The following is a 5,629-nucleotide window of genomic DNA, read 5'->3' as shown; positions in this document are numbered from 1 at the left end:
AACACTAACAGATTTATCTGAAGCAAGAATCATGACAAAAACAATAATGTTATTTAAATATGGTTTTCATGCACCATATCCATATGTATAACTTGATATGAAAACTATGTAAGTTATTTTTCCTCACCGTTGAGTAAATACTCTCATGAATGATCCAATTCGTCACTTGATAGTAGTTGAGGTCCTACCGAATAAGGATCATAGATAACAAGAATTAGTAGTCTGAACATGTTTTTCATGCCCATAGGTATAATTGAGATTGAGTAGTTTTCCTTACCACTGAAGAAGTTTCTGGAAAAATTAGTGAATCAGAAGACAAATTGTTACTTGATAATGTTGAAAAATGGCTTTTAGCAAAATCCCATGGGTAGAAGTGATAATGAAAAGGTTTAGGGACTTATATGTAATAGGCCAAAATGAGTTAGTTTGTCCCACATTGAAAAGGAATGAAAAGTGGGAAACTTTTGGAGCCTATATATACGGACCTAAATCAATGTTATTTGTATCCCAAGATGTAATTCCATTATACTTTTTTTGTTTAGGGTTCTTTCTTTAAGGACCCTTTAGTTTGTAATTTTTGTTGTATCTCCCCTTTGTTTTGGGTATTTGCTGTATTGCCCAAAAGTTTGTAATGTTTTGGAGATAGTGGAGTTTTCTTTTGCAGCGCCCGAGCGTAGGTTTCAATACCGAACCTCGTTAATTCCTGGTATTCTTTATTTTTGCATTTATTTTGGCTATTTATATGCTTTACTACTTGTTATTATTATATTCAATAGCTAGCGTTGAGTTTATTTCCGTTGCATAACAAGTGGTATCAGAGCCTAGGTTTAGGACAGTGAGTAGTTATTTGTATGGTTATATGCATGTCAGGAAAATTTTGTCAAAAGACGATAAGTCTAAGGAGACTGGTTTTAAGTGGCCTTTGTGACCCCTCCATTGTTTCCTGGGAATTTTCCTGGTGCATATTTAATCATTTTAGCACTTACTACTACCTAGGGCTTATTGTTGATTTGTTGGTTAGCTATTGAATATAATAATTTGTGAGCTTGGTTATTGGGAACTTTGTTTACCAAGCTAATTGAGTAAGGCATAATGCATCTTGTCCGAGGATCATCTCCGAGGCATCACCGTCTGCGGCACCATCATCCGCACCATAAAGATGATAACGGTTTCAAATGCAAAAATTGATGTTGAAAATTGATGGCCAAAATAATTTTGGCTTGTGCAGAGTGAGGTAATGGATAGCTTGTATCAGCGGGATCTAATATCGTTCTGGAGAGGAACAGAACATGTCTATGAGAAAGACTGGGTGAGGTTGAATGTAAAAGCGTGTGGATGATTCGCTCATGTCTTTGTAGAGAGCATAAATATCCATTCATGAAAGAGACTTCTGCCAATAGTTATGGAAGGCGCTGGAAAACACATACATGAATGAGAGAAGAGGAAGATCTCGTTCGAAGGGAAACTCAGTTGGATCAATGTGCCTTTTGTCGTGAGAATGGCATTGGAAGAAAGATTGTCCGAAGTTGAAAAAGAAAGAGGGCAAAATTGCTTCTGATGCATGCGTTGTTGAGCGTGAAGAGGATGAGTCAGATTTCTGTCTAGTTAGCCTACCATCCACCTCTGGATCAAATGAGTGGATTATGGATTCAGGTAGTACCTATCATATGTGTCCTCACCAGACTGGTTCTTTAATTTTGAAGAACGATGGAGTTGTTTATAGGGGCAATGATGATGCTTGTAAAACAACTGGATAGGTTCAATTCGGTTGAAGATTCATGATGGCTTGACTAGAACTCTGACAGATGCCGGTATGTACCGAAGTTGAAAAAGAATCTCATCTCTTTGGGAGCCTTGGAATCTAAAGGCTTCACAGTGAATATGCAGATGGAATTCTAAAAGTTTCTTCAGGGCGCTCTTGTGGTAATGAAAGGCACAAGGAGAAACAACTTGTATTACTATAATGGTAGTACAGTTATTGGAACGACAGCTGCAGTCGTACAGAGGATGCAGATTTAGAAATGCTGAAGCTGTGGCATATGTGTGTGGAGCATACTCGGCAGCAGGTGGAGTTTGAAACAACAGTTGAATCAGATAGTGTCCACGAGACAGAAAGTGATTCTGAGGTGACTAATGTGGATACTATAGATGAAAAGGAGATTTTACCCCAAGAATCTCCTCAGCAACAGGAATTGATTACATACAATAGGCCAAGATGAGAAATTCGCAAGCCTGCTCGTTTCGCTAATATGGTGGCTTATGCACTTCCAATCGTAGGTGATGATATTCCTACTACTTATAAAGAAGTAGTTAGGAGTTCAAATTGTGAATCATGGAAACCGGCCATGAATGATGAAATGTGATCCCTACATTAGAAGACGATTGGGTGCAAATGGGTGTATGTAAAGAAGAAGGGATTTCCTAATAGAGAAGATGTTCGACACAAGGTTAGGTTGGTAGTAAAGGGATATGCTCAAATGGAAGGATTTGATTACAGTGAAGTGTTTTCTCCTGTGGTAAAATATTCTTCCATTCTAATTTTGCTAACCTTGGTGGCACAGTTTGATTTTGAACTAGTTCAATTGTATGTGAAAATCGCGTTTTCACATGATAGTTTGGAAGAGGAAATCTACAAGACTTAGCCAGATGATTGTAGGGTTTCTGGAAAGAAAAATTGGGTTTGCAGATTGAAGAAATCGCTATATAGTTTGAAGCAGTCACCAAGACAGTGGTATAAGCGATTTGATCAATGTATGATAGGTCATGGGTACACAAGGCCTGATATTTCACTAGCAGTTAGTATGGTGAGCAGGCATAAGCATGATCCTGGTAAAGGACATTTGCAAGTTGTGAAATGGTTTCTACAGTATATTTTATGTACTATAGATATTGGTTTAGTTTTATGTGTAGGATTATATTGAAAATGGGAAAATGATTTTCCAGAAGATTGGCACAGAAGATAATCCTACAGACATGTTGACTTCAGTAGTGACAAGGGTCAAGTTCATTTATTGTTTGAACTTAATCAACATCCTGCGAGCTTGACTGTGTCTTTTGGTACTTTTGAAGGTGTTGCAAAATTTGATAGAAGAATACAAAACTTTGAAGATTTGCTAATTCACCAAGGTGGAGATTTGTTGAAAAATGGCTTTTAGCAAAATCACATGGGGTAGAAGTGATAATGGAGAAAGGTTTAGGGACTTATATGTAATAGGCAAAAATGAGTTAGTTTGTCCCACATTGAAAAGGAATGAAAAGTGGGAAACTTTTGGAGCCTATATATACGGACCTAAATCAATGTTATTTGTATCCCAAGATTTAATTCCATTATACTTTTTTTGTTTAGGGTTCTTTCTTTAAGGACCCTTTAGTTTGTAAGTTTTGTTGTATCTCCCCTTTGTTTTGGGTATTTGCTGTATTGCCCAAAAGTTTGTAATGTTTTGGAGATAGTGGAGTTTTCTTTTGCAGCGCCCGAGGACGTAGGTTTCAATACCGAACCTCGTTAATTCCTGGTATTCTTTATTTTTGCATTTAATTTTGGCTATTTATTTATGCTTTACTACTTGTTATTATTATATTCAATAGCTAGCGTTAGAGTTTATGTTTCCGTTGCATGACAGATAATGGTGGAAATTCTACCTGAAGAAAAGTATCATAGACAAAGTATTAGTTGTGTGAATATGTTTTTCAAAGACTACAGCTGATACCGAAGACTACGCATAAGGCATGCTTTTTCTCACGTTTAAAAATGAATTTTCTGTAATATGCTTTCTAGAATCAGAAATCAAATGCTGACTCATTGTTTGCTGAGATTCAACCTGAACCAATAACCATAAATAAAGAAGTATTAATTCTGGATATGTTTCCGACTTGATATTGAAACATGACCACAAGACATGTTTTATCTCACCTCTGAAAAAGAATTTTCTGTAACACGATTTTCATAATGTGAAGACAGACTATGACTCGGTTGACCATCATCGGGTGTTGAAACACTAGACTTGTTTTTTCTATGTAACAGACAACAAAATTCTTCTACAAAAACAAAAAATTAAATAAAGGTAAAATTAAAATAAATAAAATGTAATGTGTAATTGCCTAGAATCCTGTAGTACCAATTATTTCCCAGACATAGCAAATTTTGATCAGAACTGCCTCTATACTACCTACCAGACTTTAAAGAGAAACAAAAACAACAGACTCTTTCATAAAATAATTCATAAGGAAAATATATTCTCCTTGTCACATTAGTAATGGTTCTGCACAGCGATTTTGAACTTAGAAGAAAGGTCTCAATTTCTTACATAATTTCCATGGATATCACTAATAATAAAAAATCAAGTACATAACTAAGATACATACGAGTTCCTATACAATCTCATAAAACAGATTACAAAATTAAATTTGTAGATTATAATTAAATCTAATTGAAGTGCCTAATCAAACGAAATCAAGCTTCTAGCATATTTACCAATCACTTCAATCTTCTACCAGTAAGTCAAACACAACCCAGAAGCTAAATTTATGCAGCTTGTCACTAATATCACAGAGCATATTTAAACAAAAGTTAACAGAAGATTTACTATAGATAAATTCAACACCAAATCAGAAAAGAGGACAACCCATCAAGCCAAATGTTTCCAAATTCAAAACAAAGAAGAAGGAACAAGCAATAAGAATCGAACAAAATAATACACCTCATAATAAGGGCTGTCCTCGATATAGAACTCATTCATAACCCAATCAGTCTTGATCTCCTTAGAAGTACTACCATGTCTGCAGAAAACCAATGTCCTTTTCTTACCGATCACCCTTCCTTTATCCTTCATGTCACAGCCTCGACCGGTTATTTTCCAGTTCCCTCACCCTGTTGCTCGATGGGCACGTTTACTGTTGGCATACTTATAATGCGGTTCACAGAAAAAGTACCACACCTGGTCATCGGACTTGGTTTTTGAAAGCGTTGCATGACAATTCAATTCTAGTCAGAATCGAAGAAATTAAAGAGAGAATTAAAGTTAAAAGTTGAAAGAATAAAACTCACTTACCTGGCAAGTCATAAGGATCAAACTGGTAGATATCAACCTCGTTAATCTCAGGAACAAAGAGATCAGGGTGAACCCTCTTCTATGTGAGATTATGAATCGGGTCGTGCCACCCGAATCAAATGAGGCAGTGCCACCGCCAAAAACACCTGCAGGTCATATGAAAGTTCAGAAAAGGGCGATAGCCCGTGCCGCGCGCATTGCAACGCATCAAAAAAAGGGAAAAAATGTGGCTAACAGCGGGCTTAGAGGCTCCGAGGGACCAATGAACACCAATCACACCCCGGGTAGAATACCCGTGGCGCGCAGACTCGATGACATGTCGCTGCCTGAGCTGTCCAGTGCCACGTCATGCGAGCACTCCCATAATAGTGCAAGGCAGGGAGATTCCCATTATTGCCGAACTGACGACTTCGATCGTCGTCACGCGGGAAGTTCCCACCATTTGCAGGTCAGTTCGCACCACCTCGGAGTTCGAGAAGGTTCCCCGAATCATTCAACGCCATCGCACGACTCTAGCCAGCCCGTATCAAGAGCGGTCAGAACTGTTGGTCGAAGTGAGGAGGAATCCGACCTTTGATCTT

General features: G+C 37.6%; 1 long non-coding RNA gene across 1 annotated transcript; it reads right to left on the bottom strand.

The window, feature by feature from the left end:
* Positions 1-4,001: 4,001 nt before the first annotated feature.
* LOC116136238 lies at positions 4,002-4,830 on the bottom strand. Its single transcript, XR_004129000.1, has 2 exons — positions 4,698-4,830; positions 4,002-4,035 (listed from the first exon to the last, which is right to left on the bottom strand). It is a non-coding gene; the product is annotated as an uncharacterized LOC116136238 (long non-coding RNA).
* Between the last annotated feature and the right edge of the window lie 799 nt (positions 4,831-5,629).

This window comes from Pistacia vera, unplaced genomic scaffold (genome assembly GCF_008641045.1).
Source record: "Pistacia vera cultivar Batoury unplaced genomic scaffold, PisVer_v2 Contig31, whole genome shotgun sequence".
NCBI classification, from domain to species: Eukaryota; Viridiplantae; Streptophyta; class Magnoliopsida; order Sapindales; family Anacardiaceae; genus Pistacia; species Pistacia vera.
This window is presented reverse-complemented; position numbering and strand designations above follow the sequence as displayed.